This window comes from Crinia signifera, chromosome 19 (assembly GCF_055691185.1).
Source record: "Crinia signifera chromosome 19, ASM5569118v1, whole genome shotgun sequence".
Classification (NCBI taxonomy): Eukaryota; Metazoa; Chordata; class Amphibia; order Anura; family Myobatrachidae; genus Crinia; species Crinia signifera.
In genome coordinates this window covers 93475017-93493070 of record NC_139226.1, presented here as the reverse complement: position 1 = coordinate 93493070, position 18054 = coordinate 93475017, and the positions used below count along the sequence as shown (strand labels likewise).

The 18054-nt window shown below is 46.4% G+C and overlaps 1 protein-coding gene and 1 long non-coding RNA gene across 3 annotated transcripts in view; one reads left to right on the top strand and one right to left on the bottom strand.

The window, feature by feature from the left end:
- MEGF6 (multiple EGF like domains 6) overlaps positions 1-18054 on the top strand; it is a 372940-nt gene that overhangs the window by 173022 nt on the left and 181864 nt on the right. The gene's annotated exons all lie outside the window — the stretch shown is intronic.
- The window catches only part of LOC146041908 (uncharacterized), a 30944-nt gene continuing 27841 nt past the window's right edge, over positions 14952-18054 (bottom strand). Inside the window, exons 3-4 of the long non-coding RNA XR_014463660.1 lie at positions 17274-17469; positions 14952-15455 (exon numbers count right to left, since the gene is read on the bottom strand). This is a non-coding gene — a long non-coding RNA (uncharacterized LOC146041908). The remainder of the gene's footprint in view (positions 15456-17273; positions 17470-18054) is intronic.

Below are 18054 nucleotides of genomic sequence, written 5' to 3'. Positions count from 1 at the left end.
AGTGAACAAATTAACTAAATTAACTACTGAGATCACATCGCACACATCACAAGGCACAAAAGCCATGCGATGCGATGTGATTTCACTACGCAGAATAGCCCACTTGCCCTGCTAGGAAACAAGTACCAAAATTCATGCACGCTCCAGCGGCTGCCGCTGAATAGGACTGACAGCCTCCAGCTGCTGCTGATTTAAGAGAATCTCGCGAGAACTACCAACCTCTCACGAGAATTCCGCTGTACTTGACTCCCAGCAAAGCCGCCGGACGGGTGGGAGGGCCACTGAGACCCGGGCCTGAGGTTCCCCACCCCTGCACTATGACTTTCTCTGTGCAAGGCAAGCAGCACGGCTGCACAGTGTCGCAGTGACCTGATGTGTTATAGCTCTGACCCAACAGATCAAGCACTACCCTCCAACTCTAGTACATTGAAAGTATAGGAAAGGAGGCATGACCACGCCCCCATCCTGTGACCTCACCCCCTTTCTGAGTTGTACCAATTTCTGCCCATCAGGTTCTGTAATTTTACAGGCTATGCTAGAAGCTGATTGGTTGTTGCGAGCAAGTTCTCCACTTTATCACCAAGATTTGATAAATCTCCCTAGGTGTTTGAAATTGTGATTTCATTCACTTACTGTACCAGGGAAAGCCCATTATATATCAGGCATTATAAGCTTTAACACCTTTTTTTCCGGCGTGCACCAGTTTCCCTAAGCCATGGTCTCCTTCTTATGTCATCTCAACGAGCTCGTTACTGGTTGATTTTTCCAGCGTGCCATAATAGTTAGGCTGTAATAAGACTCACATCCAGAAGGTCAATTGGATGTTATTTGTTCTAGATACATTGCTGAATGTGCGCCACAGAGCGCATGGAGACAGGGTGCCGCTTATATTGATGGATATGCCAAATGTAATCAGGTCTATAAAAATCTAAGTCGAGATGTAACGGCTCATTGGATGGAATCAATGTCAACTGGCTTCTTACAAATCCCACGTCTCGGCTATCGCGGGCTGAATGGCAGTTGCAAGGAAAATATTAGGCGCTCCTTTTAAATCTGTCATTACATCTAATGTATGGAACAAGGTTAAACAGACGGAGGGATTTCAATAACCAAGGCAAGTTTGAACAAGAGAGGATGTCAGCCTATCAGAGGGCAATACAATGATGCACTGTTGGTGTGTGGTTACCTGGATAATACACGCAGTATAAACGGACTGATCTTTATTGATGGTTTCATTTTACATACATATAGTTACCGGACATCATCCTTACAGTTATTTTGTGATGATATATGCTGCAAAATATGATATATAGTTCAGTTCAGTTATTACTAGAGATGAGCGGGTCCGGATCCCCGAGATCCGTCAGATCCCGCCTGAATTCCGGACCAATAACGAGGCCGAACGTCGTCATCGCGCTGTCGGATTCTCGCGGGAGCGGGATCTTATAAAAGATGCACGCGGGCCCCGCCATCTTCACTCCAATCTTGGAGAGGGAAGAGGGTGATTGGGAAGCTCCGTGTGCCCTGTGCTGTGCTCTGTGCCCTGTGCCATGTGCTCCGTGCTGTGCTTTGCTCCGTGTCCTGTCCTGTGCCCTCACTGCCCTGTGCTGTGCTTCGTGCCATGTGCTCCGTGCTGTGCTCCGTGACCAGCCCTGTGCCCTCACTGCCCTGTGCTGTGCTGTGCTCCGTGACCTGCCCTGTGCCCTCACTGCCCTGTGTTGTAGACTTGTATTGAGAGTCAGTGACTGGTAATAGGCCTGAGCCCTGTAGTGTGATTTAATTAACTAGGTGCTGCAGTGCTCACACGCAGGGGCTGCAGTGTCCACTGTCCAGGGGCTGTCCTGTGGCCCATGCCCTGTTGTGATTTATTTAGCCCTAAGCCCTGTGTTGTGATTTATTTAGCCCTGAACCCTGTGTTTTTTGTGATTTAACTAACTAACTCAGTGCTGCAGTGCTCACACGCAGGGGCTGCAGTGCTGCTGAGTAGTACACTGTGTACAGGGGCTGCAGTAATACAAGGGGCTGTGTCCAGTGTGATGGCCTATATCTTATCCATTGTCTAGTGTCACGAGTCACTCACGACATATATCCTGTGTCCTGTGTGACGACATATATCCTGTGTCCAGTGTGACGACATATATCCTGTGTCCAGTGTGACGACATCTATCCAGTGTCCAGTGTGACGACAATATATCCTGTGTCCAGTGTCACAAGTCACAACATATATCCTGTGTACAGGGGCTGCAGTAATACAAGGGGCTGTGTCCAGTGTGATGGCCTATATCTTATCCATTGTCCAGTGTCACGAGTCACTCACGACATATATCCTGTGTCCTGTGTGACGACATATATCCTGTGTCCAGTGGGACGACATATATCCAGTGTCCAGTGGGACGACATATATCCAGTGTCCAGTGGGACGACATATATCCAGTGTCCAGTGGGACGACATATATCCAGTGTCCAGTGGGACGACATATATCCAGTGGCCAGTGGGACGACATATATCCAGTGGCCAGTGTGACGACAATATATCCTGTGTCCAGTGTCACAAGTCACAACATATATCCTGTGTCCACTGTGACGACATATATCCTGTGTCCACTGTGACGACATATATCCAGTGTCCAGTGTGACGACATATATCCTGCGTCCAGTGTGACGACATATATCCTGCGTCCAGTGTGACGACATATATCCTCTGTCCAGTGTGACGACATATATCCTGTGTCCAGTGTGACGACATATATCCTGTGTCCAGTGTGACGACATATATCCAGTGTCCAGTGTGACGACATATATCCAGTGTGACGACATGTATTCAGTGTCCAGTGTGACGACATGTATTCAGTGTCCAGTGTGACGACATATATCCAGTGTCCAGTGTGACGACATATATCCTGTGTCCAGTGTGACGACATATATCCAGTGTAACGGGCTGTGTCCAGGGGCAGTGTCCAGTGACCAGGGGCAGTGTCCAGTGTCACAGGCTGTGTCCAGTGTAAAATATAAGAAAAATAAATAAAAGAATTAAAAAATTTTTGGGGGAGGATGATGGAGGAGGAAATAGTGGGAGATCAGCAACCTGATAGAACTTCTGAAGCTGCTACCACCAGTCAGATTCATGATGGCAAGGCCGATGGTCAAAGGCCTAGAGGCCATGTAAAAGCAAAGCAGAAATCTCATTTTACAATGGTCCATAAAAAAAAAATCATGTGCGGAGAAAAATAAAATTGGCAATATGCCGTTCACCACACGCAGTGGGAAGGAAAGGCTACGGCCTTGGCCTTTGTTTCTGACTGATGGTACAGCATCTCAGAAGAATGATGGTAGCCCTTCTGCTACTACAAAAAAAAGAATGAAAGTTTTTAAGACAAAGGCGAGTTCACAAATGTCACAAATCCCAGAGGAGAGTCTAAGTGTGTCCGCGGATGCCATATGTGAGCCAGCCCTTTCAAATACTGTTTGTGAAGAGGAGGTTCATTCCACCATTTGCATGCCCTCTGCAAGTGTGTGCAAGAGCATCCCCAGTCAAGATTTTGACCTGGTTATTGAGGATACTTCTGAGGAATTGGATGAGGATGTGGATTCTGATGGTGAAGCTGGCACACAGAGGGATGCGGATGATGACGATGTTGAGGATGATGTTGTTTGTTTTAAGGCACCGACGGAGACAATTGTTGTCCGGGGTGTGGAAAAGCCCATTGTCATGCCAGGGCAAAAGACCAAAAAATCCACCTCGTATGTATGGAATTATTTCTACCCAAAATCCGGACAACAACAACTGTCAAGCCGTGTGTAGCGTTTGCAAAGCTATTGTAAGTAGAGGTAAGGACGTGCAGCACCTTGGGACCTCCTCACTGTTACGTCATTTGCAACGCATCCATCAGAAGTTTTTGTCAAAAGAAACTGTGAACAAACATGTAGCAGCCCGCCAGGCGTCACCGTCCTGCTCCCCTTTCTCTGTTAAATCCAAGGTCCTGAAATCTCCTCAAACACCTGCATCATCCCCATCCTCAGAGATTATGGGATTGGGAAGTAGTCCTGCACCCAATGTCATGATCCTGACTGAATCCTCTCCTATCCTGGATTCCTCAGAAGCATCCTTAACAGCTACACCTGTTGCTTCTGCTTCTGCTGCTGGTGCTGGTGCTGCTGCTTCCAGGAAGGGGACCAGGAATGCTAGTCCTGATCACTTAGCCAAGCAACTGACTGTAAGTCAATCAAAAGGGGGATGACGTATGCCAGCAGTCACCCCGTTGCACAGCGTATTACTGACGCCATAACAACTATGTTGGTAATAGACGTGCATCCAGTATCCGCAATTAATTCTGTGGGTTTTACCCAGTTGCTAGAGATCCTGTGTCCCCGTTACCAAATTCCATCTAGGTTCCACTTCTCCAGGAAGGCAATACCCAGACTGTACACGGACATTAAAAAAAGAGTTGTTACTGTCCTTAAAAATGCCTCTGTACCCACTGTCCACTTAACCACGGATATATGGACAAGTGGAACAGGGCAAACAAAAGACTACATGTCTGTGACTGCTCACTGGGTGGATGTATTGCCTTCAGCAGCAGCACCAACAGCAGCAGCAGCAACATCATCTCCCATTGCTATTCAGAGGCAGGCTACACTGTGTATCACCGGTTTCAGTAAAAGGCACACAGCGGAAAACCTCCTAGAAAAACTACGGGAAGTCATTGCGCAATGGCTTACCCCACTTGGACTCTCCTCGGGATTTGTGGTATCCGACAATGCTTCCAATATTGTGAGTGCATTACATGTGGGCGAATTCCAACATGTCCCATGTTTTGCTCACACAGTAAATTTGGTGGTGCACCATTTCTTGAAAAAGGACATGGGTGTTCAAGAGATGTTGTCAGTTGTTCGGAAAATTTGTGGACATTTTCGCCATTCTGCAAGTGCGTGCAGGAGATTGCAAGACTTGCAAGAAAAGCTAAATTTGCCCAGCCACCAGCTGAAGCAAGAGGTGGTCACGAGGTGGAATTCCACCCTCTATATGCATTAGTGGATGGAGGAGCAGCAAAAGGCCATCCAAACCTACACCTCGACCTATGACATAGGGAGAGGAACGGGAATGCACCTGAGTCAAGCTCAGTGGAGAATAATTTCCGTGGTGTGCAAGATCCTGCAGCCCTTTGAGGCTGCTACACGCGAAGTTAGTTCTGACACTGCCAGCTTCAGCCAGGTCATTCCCTTGATAGGCCTTTTGCAAAAGCAGTTGGCGAAATTGAAGGAGGAGTTAAAGCAGAGTGAATCTGCTAAATATGTAGGACTAGTGGATCACGCTATTAGTTCACTTAGCAAGGATCCAAGGGTCGTCGATCTCTTACAATTAGATCATTATATTTTGGCGACAATACTGGATCCTAGGTTTAAGTCTTACATTGTGTCTTTGTTACCAATGGGAACAAATCTGCAGAGGTGCAAAGACCTCTTGCTCCAAAATTTGTCAGTTGAAGCGGAAAGTGGCAGGCACACCACTTCTCCTTCAATTTCTACCACTGGGGTTGCGAGGAAAAAGCTAAATTTTCGGACTGAAGGAGCTTCCTAGCATAATGGACATGTCGACTGCTACTGACTATGATGCTATCACAATTGAAAGAATGGTGGATGACTACTTTGCCGATAGCATCGATATAGGTATGTCAGATTGTCCATTCCATTATTGGCAAGAAAAAAAGGCAATGTGGCGTCCTTTGCACAAACTGGCTTTGCTTTACTTAAGTTGTCCACCCTCCAGTGTATATTCTGAGAGAGTCTTCAGCGCAGCTGGGAACCTTGTTAGCGATCAGCGTAGGAGGTTACTTCCACAAAACGTGGAGAAGATGATGTTCATAAAAATGAATTTCAAATTCAACGAACTTGACCTCCATTCACCAGCACTTAGTTCCTCCTAATACACACAGTCCTCCTGTATTGGTTGATTCCAGCGACGACGAATTAATTGTGTGTGAAGAAGAGGATGAGGCTGAGGAATCTGATGCTAAGGATGACATCTTGTAAAGCCAGTTTGTGCAATGCCCATTGCCATTTATTTTTCGTGGGGGCCCAAACAAACCAATCATTTTAGCCACAGTTGACAGTCCCTGCCGCTGAAGTCCCTGTTGCTGAAATGATTGGTTTGTTAAACTGTGCATGTCCTGTATACAACATAAGGGTGGGTGGGAGGGCCCAAGGACAATGTCATCTTGCACCGCTTTCTGCGTCGTTTTGTTGACTGTTGTAGCGTCCTAAATTTATAAATCTTTGATGGATGAATGGAGGGGAGATGGGTGATTTTTTCTCTCCACATCATCCATTATGGATGAAAATATGTCCTCATGGACATCCATGGTCTTATCCATTCCTATCGTACTTCTTTTTTTGGATGGGATGTCCCGGATGGATGGCTGGGTGGGAGGGCCCCAGCAAATCTTTTTCTTGCACCTCTTTCTGCGTCATTTGTTGGCTCTTTGTAGCATCATAAATTTTTTAATCTTTGATGGATGAATGGTGGGGAGATGGGTGATTCACTCTCCACCCCCATCCATAATGGATGAAAACATGTCCTCAGGGACATCCATGGTCTTATCCATTCCTAGACCGAGTGCGTGGCTTCGGGAGGAACACACGTGATTTGGTGAAGTGGTGAGGGTGGTAAGGGAAAACACACCTAGCCAGCCAGCTCAAACAAATTAACCTTAGCGGTGAATTGGGTGACAGATGTTGCAGACAAATTGACCCTACTACCTAGATAGCGGTCTATAAGGGTAGACTATATAGGGATCTCCTAACCTGGGGTCCTAGAGAGGTGGAGGCCACCAATTACCCCACCCCTGCCACCAATTACCCCACCCCCCTCCACCCATTAGGTGATGGATGAGGAGGCAACTGGTAATGCTCCCAGCGTTCAGAAACCACGTGACCTCACGCCAGATAGGGGTCTTGTTAGATATTAAACTGATCTAATCAGATACTACCTTGCAGACTAAATAAGTGCTGCACGAAACGCCCACTGCTCCTTGGCTGAACACGAGGAAGAGTGCACAATCAAGCCAAACAGGGGTTTTGGTACTTGATTGGAACTTCTACCAGAGGAGCGTAGCTACTAGTATAGCTTTGAACGAAGATCGGTCCTTCTCTATTGGGGAAGAATATATGTCATCAGTGACATCCAGAGTATTTATCCTCCTTTTGGGATAGTATGGATGGATTGATAAATGTTTGGGAAGAAGAAGTCCCAACAGCTGCTGATGGTCAGCGTACTAGACCAAGTGCGTGGCTTCGGGAGGAACACATGTAAAGTGGTGAAGTGGTGAGGGAGTAAATGGAACGCACGCCTAGCCAGTCTAATCAAACTGGATAAGGAGGTAACTTGTAATGCTCCCAGCGTTCACAAACCACGTGACCTCACGCCAGATAGGGGTCTTGTTGGATATTAAACGGATCCAAACAGATACTACCTTGCAGACACAGTCAATGCTGCACCAAACACCCACTGCTCCTTGGCTGCACATGCCAAACTGCAAAATCAATCCACATTGGGCTCTTGGTACTTGTGTGGAGGTTCTAACAGAGGAGCGGGGGGGGGGGGGGGGTTATTAAACTGCCACCCTGTCTGCCCCTGTAGTGCTGCTCTGCTTCCAACATGTGCCAGGTTGGAAGTGTAAGGTCCACATGTATGTGATGCCCACTGCTGTCGCCTAGCTTAGTCATCCAGCTACCTCGGGATAACCTTATGGCCCTACTACAGTAAATGAAAACGATTTTGTGAGCTGTGAAGTGATCAAAATTGTCTAGAAATGAGTGGAAACCAATGTTATTGAGCTTAATAACACTTTAGGGGCAAAAACAGGCCCGAAATCTATTATTTTAGCAATTTTTAGCATTTTTCCAAAAAAATCCAGATCCAAAACCAAAACCCGCAAGGGTGGTTTTGCCAAAACCAATCCAGATCCAAAACCCGAAGGGAGATCCAGATCCAAAACCAAAACTCGAAAAAGTGCCCGCCGCATATCTCTAGTTATTACTGGGGCTAGTTGCTGCTATGTCAGCTTTAAGGTAGGACGGGTAATGTGAATCTAGAAATGATTGGCTCCTCCCCCTTCCTCTCTGAGTAGTTACTTCAGTCTGTGGCCAGAAAGTAAATACGATGGCTTGCAGTCATGACAGAATGGCGCAGTGGGAGGCGGTCTCCATTTAGACTCTACAGCATCTCACCTGCACACCAGTCCTCTTTTGTGGCCTTTTTATTTTTAAGTTGAATTGACTGAAAAGATCCAAATGTAACCTGTTGCAGCTATCAGAAATTATTGCTAAGAAAGGAAGATGCTAAAAAAATATGTACTTAGAACTATTTGCATTGGTTATGATTTAAAAGAAAAAAAATCTAGAATATTCACCCATTTACATAAAAGCTTCTTAATCCAGGCATAGCCAAACTATGGAAATTACCAGTCCCATCATGCCTTGCAGCAGTTTTTCTATTAAGGAATGCTAAAACTATAGCAAGGCATTCTGGGATGTGTAGTTTCACAACAGCTGGAGGGCCACAGTTTGACTATGCCTGCCTTAAACAGAAGTGGACACAAAGAGTCCCAATGAGGTAGCAGAAGTTGTATGTACCAACTGCATCTACCCTAAAACTGTCAGGTGGGTTCAGTGGGGGCAACCATGGAGGAGCGGTGTTCTTCCCTTCTGTACTACCAATATATAACCTATTACAACAGATTCGTCATCAAGTGCCATATTTGTAATGTAACATTCAGATGAAATGATGATTATTGTGTATGTTGCTGAGTTTCTTCTGGATAATTTCATGTGTAAATCCACTACTGATTGACACAAGTAATAACTACAGCAGAGCATGTTTTGGCAAACACAAAGAAACTGCTGTTCAGCTCAGCTCAGCGCGGCTGTCAGAACTGTATCAGCAAGGTCTGCCTAGGGGCAACTGCAGGAATTTCAGAGGGGAGGATGCTAAAATTTATATGGGAACTCTCGCAGGTCAAATATGTAATGTCAAAAAGTACACATGTACTGTACACAACTATCTTTTTTATATATATATATATATATATATATATATATATAGATATATATCTGTGCGCGTGTGTAACCGAAACACTGCCATTGGCTGGCAGTGAGTAAAAATGCATCTCTTTTTTTCTATTTCCCACAGACGCAATCACAAGGTTAGCAGGCTAGCTTTCGAAGCATTTGCTTTGTGTGGGCTTAGCTAGTGGTATACATGTCAACTGATGTGGTCTACAAAATGCACTACAAAGTATTAGGGTGGCCAATCCTGGGATCAGGTTTAGCTAGATCCCGGGATTTAGGCCCCAAATTGCAGGGATTCCAGGATCAGTTTGTGTAGTGCTTAGACACTGCCCGGAAACCAGGCAATATATATATATATATATATATATATATATATATATATATATATATATATATATATATATATATATATATATATATACAGTATATCTATCACCTCTATGATGTACCGCCAGTGACCACTAGGGGCCACTCGACAGACCAAATTACTCTTTTGTGTGATAAAAAAAATGTCATAACAGAAATTGAAAGCAATTTTTGCAGGGACACTGATCTGTTTTAAACTTGCTGGATATGGAGAGAGGGAGCTATGAATACAGATATTGGAGGTAGGAGCAAATAGGGGCTGGGATAGAGTGGAGAGTTTGTAGGCTAAAAACTGTCACAGCGGAAAGTAAAAACTGTCACAGCTCAAAGTGAAAGTACATTACAGAAGCTGTAATTTTGATGGAATTTTAACCAGTACGGTATATAATGCTTTGGGTGAGATTCAGGTACCGGTAATCCCCCCTCTTCTCAATGTAGAATGACATCTTAACAGAAATTATATCCTCAGAATTCTATGAATATATCTGAAAATATGAATCTGGTACAATTCGCTTTTTGGTATATACAGGTATCTAGTATTTATTTCTAATTAGCAACCTTTGGCTTCGTTACCTTGATGTGGTTGATTTTTTTTTTTTTGTTCTTTCCCCCAGACATAAATGTTTCATTTAACAATGCAGCGTACATTTTACTGCGCACCGAGAAGTATATTTCACATGTCAAATATCATGGCCTGAGGACACTGGAGATAATTGGTAAAACACAAGTCTGGCAGCCGCCTGAGTAAATTGGTTTGGAAGCTGTTGGAGGCTCTCTCCACGAGTGCCCGCTCATGTCCTAACAAGCTGCGGCTTCCCCCCTGACACAAGTGTGCGTTGTGTGTAAACATGACACAAGCTAAGGATGCGGTTCGCTCTCGCCGCTGAGAGAGGCCCAAAGGTTTTCCATCACTGTGATAGATTTTTGATCTACCTGTCTGCTCCCCTCAAACCACCGGAGGCCTTCAGATCTCATTAAGCGAGGAAGTTGCTGCAGGCCACGCTCAGATACAGCTCAAATGGTTATTACTGTCCCAGTAGCATTTTAGATTTATGAAAGCATTTCACCTTTATCTGTCTAACCCTCTATCCATTTAGGGGGAATTGTCTAATAAATCTATTGGCTTCTCTGGTGCAATGGATGAAAGGATTGCTCCCTCGCTCTCAGGTTTCACAGTTGCCAAGTTCTGAATTAGGCCCCTGACCTGGCACTGGTGCGGCACGTTCCTTCCGGAAAGTATTCATTTATTCTGCTGCAGGACATGATATTGCAGAGGGTTTTATATAATAAGTAGAGATATGCGGCGGACACTTTTTCGGGTTTTGGTTTTGGATCTGGATCTCCCTTCGTGTTTTGGATCTGGATTGGTTTTGACAAAACCACCCTTGTGGGTTTTGGTTTTGGTTTTGGATCTGGATTTTTATGAAAAAATGCTAAAAATGGCTAAAATAACAGAATTTGGGCCTGTTTTTGCCCCTAAAGTATTATTGACCTCAATAACATTAGTTTCCACTCATTTCTAGTCAATTTTGATCACTTCACAGCTCACAAAATTGTTTTCATTTACTGTAGTTGGGCCAAAAGTGTATACCGAGGTAGCTGGATGACTAAGCTAAACGACAGCAGTGGGCATCACATACATGTGGACCTTACAATTCCAACCTGGCACATCTTGGAAGCAGAGCGCCACTCCAGGGGCAGATAGGGTGGCAGTTTAATAAACTATCCCAAAAAAAGAGAAATGCTCCAAAGAGCAAAAAATACAAAGAAGTATCGGCCTTGTCATGACTGGTGGTAGCAGCTTCAGCACTTCTATCAGGTTGCTGATCTCCCACCATTTCCTCCTCCATCATCCTCCAAAAATGTGTTTTTATTTTATATATTACTTTTATTTATTTTTCTTACTTTACACTGGACACAGCCTGTCACACTGGACACAGCCACTTGGACACTGGACACTGCCCCTGGACACAGCCCCTCGACACTGCCCCTGGACACTGGACACAGCCCGTCACCCTGGACACAGCTCCTGTACACTGGACACAGCCGTCACACTGGACACAGCCCCTGAACAATGGACACAGCCTCTGGACTTAGCTCCTGTACACTGGACACAGCCGTCACACTGGACACAGCCTCTGGACACCGCCCCTGGACACAGCTCCTGTACACTGGACACAGCCGTCACACTGGACACTGGATATATATCGTCACACTGGACAATGGATATATGTCACGCTGGACACAGGATATATGTCGTCACATTGGACACAGGATATATGTCGTCACACTGGACACAGGATATATGTCGTCACACTGGACACAGGATATATGTCGTCACAGTGGACATAGGATATATGTCGTCACACTGGACAATGGATATATGTCACGCTGGACACAGGATATATGCCGGCACACATTACATGTCACACTGGACACAGGATATATGTTGTGACTTGTGACACTGGACACAGGATATATTGTCGTCACACTGGCCACTGGATATATGTCGTCACACTGGACACAGGATATATGTCGTCACACTGGACACAGGATATATGTCGTCACACTGGACACAGGATATATGTCGTCACACTGGACATATGTCGTCACACTGGACACAGGATATATGTCATCACACTGGACAATGGATATATGTCACGCTGGACACAGGATATATATCGTCACACTGGACACAGGATATGTCGTCAGTCGTCACACAGGACAGGACACAGGATATATGTCGTGAGTGACTCGTGACACTGGACAATGGATAAGATATAGGCCGTCACACTGGACACAGCCCCTTAATGCTGCCCCTGTACACAGTGTACTACTCAGCAGCACTGCAGCCCCTGCGTGTGAGCACTGCAGCACTGAGTTAGTTAGTTAAATCACAAAAAAAACACAGGGTTCAGGGCTAAATAAAATTAATCACAACACAGGGCTTAGGGCTCAATAAATCACAACAGGGCAAGGGCCACAGGACAGCCCCTGGACAGTGGACACTGCAGCCCCTGCGTGTGAGCACTGCAGCACCTAGTTAGTTAAATCACACTACAGGGCTCAGGCCACAAGTCTACAACACAGGGCAGTGAGGGCAGGTCACAGAGCACAGCACGGAGCACATGGCACAGAGCACAGCACAGGGCAGTGAGGGCAGGTCACGGAGCACAGCACGGAGCACAGCACAGGGCAGTGAGGGCACAGGTCAGGTCACGGAGCACATGGCACAGAGCACAGCACGGAGCACACGGAGCTTCCCAATCACCCTCTTCCCTCTCCAAGATTGGAGTGAAGATGGCGGGGCGCGCGTGCGTCTTTTATAAGATCCCGCTCCCGCGAGAATCCGACAGCGCGATGATGACGTTCGGCCTCGTTATTGGTCCGGAATTCAGGCGGGAACTCCCGAGCCGGCTCGGATCTGGCCCGGATCCCCGATATTCGGATCTGACGGATCTCGGGAATCCGGACCCGCTCATCTCTAATAAGATTGTCATTGGATTGTATGGCAGTCACTGGGAAGCCATCTGTATTGTATGTTGACTAAGGGGATACTCTTTGTATTGTATGGCAGTCACTAGGACGCTCTTTGTATTGTAGTCACTAGTATTGGCAGTATATTTGGAGATTGTAACTATTCTTTTTATCTATTTATCTTTATTCCTTTATGATACTACATACCTACAACTTGCCCTGTACAGAATTATCCATTATAATTGTTTGTTATTATAACTATGATACAAAACAGTGTATAATGGGCCTAATTCAGCATGGAATGCTAATGAGAGAAAAAGCAGTTGCCCGAACGCATCACAAATATCGAAATTTCCCAAGATCTGTTCGCATATACTACGCTATTAAACAGTTTTTTCCATCTAAGTAAGTCTCGTACCCACCCAAAATATGCCTGGGCCCAAAGACACCCAGAAACCACCATGTTTCATCTACTAGGCGCCGGCTTCCTGTCAATCAGACTGCGGCTACTCTGACATCAATGCACACAGATATTTATTCACAAATTGCAGCCAGGCATGCACAATGCATGCGCAGTCCTTCGACAATTGACCGGATTGCCAATTCTCTAATTAGTGATCCATCCTGAATTAGGCCCAATATTCATTAGATACTGTATACTTGATGGTAAAGGGGCTTCCATAAAAAAGGAACATTCTGACTCTGTCACACTTATTTGGGTAATTAGCTTGTGCCTACTAACATGCTGGAACTGTAAAAGCCTTACTTCTGAATCAAGAAAAATGGTGGGGTCCAAGATCGACATAATAGGCAAGGCCTAGATTCCAGTCCAGGGCCCCCTTTCTGTCAGGGGCAGGGACTACAGTCCTGGCAAACCACCCCCCCCCCCCCCCCCCCCCCCACACACACACACACACACTGACAGTGGCGCCAAGAGGGGGCCGGGTTCCACTCCACCATTGTAGAGAGTGAGAGAGAAGTAACAGGGAAGCCTCTCTCTCCACCCCAGCAGGTCAGTGCTGTGTGCTTGACGGGGGAGAGGAAGCAGCAGCCTGTCCCCTTTTTCTCCCTGTGTGTGGGTGGCCTGGCCACGCCTCCTGAAATTGTCCACGCCCCCTAATTTTACCGTGACCGGGCTGAACTGTCAGCGCTCCCCCTGATGGGGGCCATGAATGTAGATATAAACTGTATTATAATGTTCTGTGTCTCATCTTAGACAATAATTGATCCGTTCTTGGCTTGATAAGGTGTCCAAAGACTCACATGTTTCATGTATATTTAATAAACAAGAATCTCAATCCCAGAAATCATTATGCCGGTTATTACCAGCCATCTGCAGGGGCATCTGTGCAGCGTCCCTGTGACATATACCTATAAATACATACATTATTCATATCAGAATACGCACGGCTGCTGAAAATCCTTGACTGCTGAAGTGACCTTTTTTTAAAATAAAAGATATATATATTTTTTCTCCTGCCCTTAAATAGACAGTGTCCTTGTAGCAAAACTGTAATGCATATTATACTGATAGCAGGGGGCGTGGCTAAGATGATGTGTTTGCACAGGTCACACCCCCATCACACCCCTTTTACGTCCCAATGGTGCCACACAGCCTGTTTTCTGGAAAATAGACAAATATGGTATAGCTGCACAGATCCTTATAGCCCACAGTACTGCACCGACCTACCATATACTTGTCATTACACATTACATTATCACAGCTATTTAACCATTTGGGTGCCAACATCTCTGTGAGAGATGTGCAAAATATCCTTTAAAAATACCAGCGTCACTCACATTTGTTATATAGATTCAAATAAAAAATGTTGCGTAAAAAAAAATATGTTTCCTAAATAAGGCAAAAATTACAGGTCATTATGATGATAGAAATGTTTGCTTGGTAATTTCTACACCTATTTTGACAAATTCACTTGGCACTCAAAGGGTGAACACGTGAATATGGGTCGGACCAGTACAGTAGTACAATGGGAAACAGTCACATTAGTGGGAAATAACACATCAGACACTGATTGGCTCGTCTTGCTTTTTATTGTTGACAACAACAGATTCATATAGAGGCCGCTCAGCGACCAAATTACTCCCCAGAAAGTGTAAGCAAAATGATGCTTCAGACTTGCTGGATATGGAGAGAGGGAGTTGTGAAGACAGAGATTGGGGGTAGGGGGATTACCCGTCAACGGGACAGGTATGGGTAGAGGGATGAGCCGTCAACGGGACTGGCTTAGGTAGGGGGATGAGCCGTCAACAGGACTGGCTTAAGTAGGGGGATGAGCCATCAACAGGACTGGCTTTAACAAACTTGCACAAACTGTAATGATTTAGTTTGCTGCAATATAATAACAGTGACACAAGTCAAACATTAACGATAAACAATTTCCCAGGTTATGGGATGAGAGATGTTATATTAAGGACTCAGTGAGTCCGATGTCCAGGATCTTCATTAAATGTCCACCCTGGGCATCCCGTCCTCCTCGTACTGGCAGAGGAAGCCAACGGATACAGGCTTGATGTAGACGACCGTCCTATTAAAAAAAACGTTGATCAGTGACTGTTATTGTAAAGACACAAACGTTTTCCATGTACAAGTCATCTCATTATTCCCTGGCCTGCTGCTATCTGGCGCCTGCACCATGTTACTGGCCCTTACTGACTACATTTATCTGTGTGATTCCTCTTTGGACCAATAAGAGCGCTGATGCTGTGGGTGTGACATGACAAGGAAGGTCCCATACAGGAAGCCCAGTGTACAGTGATGTGAGATCCCTCTAATAGGGCTACACACCGAGCGATTGTGGCCTATTTTCTAAGTGATCTGACTAGATCGCATAGAAATGAAGTAGGGCCCATATGTGTAGGGCCCATAGCGATAGTGATGTGTGGCCCCGTGTATTGCTATCGCTGGGAGATGTAGATATTGCATGCAGTATAAATCTAGTCATCACTGGTCTATCATATCTCCCAACTTTTGGGGGCGTGGCCTCGAGAAAAAGGGGCGCGGCCTCACGGGATGACGCGAACTCCAGCCACGCCCCCGTTTTCGCCGCTCGTCGGCGCTGAATAGACGCTGGGCGCATGTTTACAGCGTCTATTCTTGGCAGGCTGGGGGGCTCCCAACTGTCCCCCCCCACCGCGGGACCTGGCGGCCCTGGGCGGGGCGCGGGAACGTCCCCGAATATCGGGACGTTCCCGCGGTGAGCGGGACAGTTGGGAGGTATGTGTATATGGTCATTAGGTCAACACTATTAAGGTTTCCATACATTGGGTCGACCACTGAAGACACATGAAAAAGGTCGACATGCCTAAGGTCGACAGGACCTATATTTGAGGCGACATGTGCCGACAGGCAGTAGGTAGTTCATTCCCTACCATCCACTAGGGCTTGGAGGGAGAATTTAATACTGCCCTGATGCACGCGAGAAGACGCGGTGCACTCTTTTTTTGTGTCCATGTTGACTGTGTCGACACTCGGGACAAAAAGTTGTGAAAACCCCATTTTTGCCGGTCGACCTTCACAATGCCAACCTAATGATTGTGTCGATCTTTTGACCCTGTCATCTTTAGGCATGTCAACCTTTTTCATGTGTTGACCTAAGGTCGACATACATTGTATGTATACCTGTTTATCGCGTAGTGACAGATCGCTCAGCACCCTGCGCTGTGCTGCGCTGTGCTGCACTGTGTGCTGAGCGATCTGAGTGATCTAGAATCATTCAGATCGCTGACAAAAACGCTGCGTGATGTAGCATTTCTCTTCATATATATAGATACTCATTAGTATAATGATACAGATGTAGACCCTTCCATCCTTGGCTGGGGCTCCCCAGCCCCTCCCCGCTGGCGAGCGCCGATGGACAGGGGCTACAATGAACTGGGATGCGCGTGCATCTCACACGCACGCGTGTCCCAGTCTCTCGGCGAGGACGCTGCGTGTCCCTCCCCGTCTCCGCTTCAGGGAGACTGGCAGGGTTAGGGGGGCGCTCAGGCGGCGAGGGGTAACTGCGGCGATGGGCGGCGACGGCAGGGAAAGCGGCGTTGCCAGGGGGCGCGCGAGCGTCTCGTGCGCTCGGGACCCCTGGTGGGAATGGCGCGATTGTGGGGCTGGCGCTAGAAACGCCAGCCCTGCAAACATGGGCCAAGCCCCATCTGTATATACATGTATGTAATACTAGTAGGATACCAGCCCATCAGCGCTCCGTGTGGTAGACATGTGTAGCGGCCCCAGCTGCAGCAGATGTGGAGATACCGTTTCTACATCACAGCATATGTGTAAGACAAGAGACCTGTAAATCTACCCCAGCAACCAGAGCAGGGAGGACGCGCGTATTGTGCCGGCAACTCACCTGGGGGAGGAGTCACTGCTGGTATCGGAGGATTCAGAGCTGATGCTACTGTTATCAGATGAGGAATCTGAGTGGTCTGTCAGGTAATAGAAGCCACTGGTGGTGGTATCTGTGATGTCATCAGACGATATTGTGTCATCCGTAATGATGGAGGACACTGGGGACTCCTCACGCCTCTGCACCTCACTCTTGCAGGCTAGAAAATGATAGAAACAATCTGGTAGATTGCTATGGGACACATCACCTCTTCAGTGGTAAATATATAAGTCAGGCCGCCCCTAGGCACATCATTTTTGGCTGCCCCTTGGAGACATTGCGCCAGCTAGAACCCCTTAGACACATTCTGCTATACACCATAATGCCCATTACACATTGTGCCATACACCGTTATGCCCATTACACATTGTGCCACACACCATAATGCCCATTATACATTGTGCCATGCACCGTTATTAATGCCCATTACACATTGTGCCATACACCGTAAAGCCCATTACACAATGTGGCACACCATAATGCCTATTACACATTGTGCCCTACACTGTAATGCCCATTACACATTGTGCCACACACCATAATGCCCATTATACATTGTGCCCTACACCGTAATGCCCATTACACATTGTGCCACACACCATAATGCCCAATACACATTGTACCCTACACCATAATGCCCATTACATATTATACCTCATAACTGCTGCTGGACTATGGCTCTGGGTGGGGTACTGAAAACAAGGGGGCACTGTCTAGGGGGATGGGTTAGGGTTAGGCTGGGGGT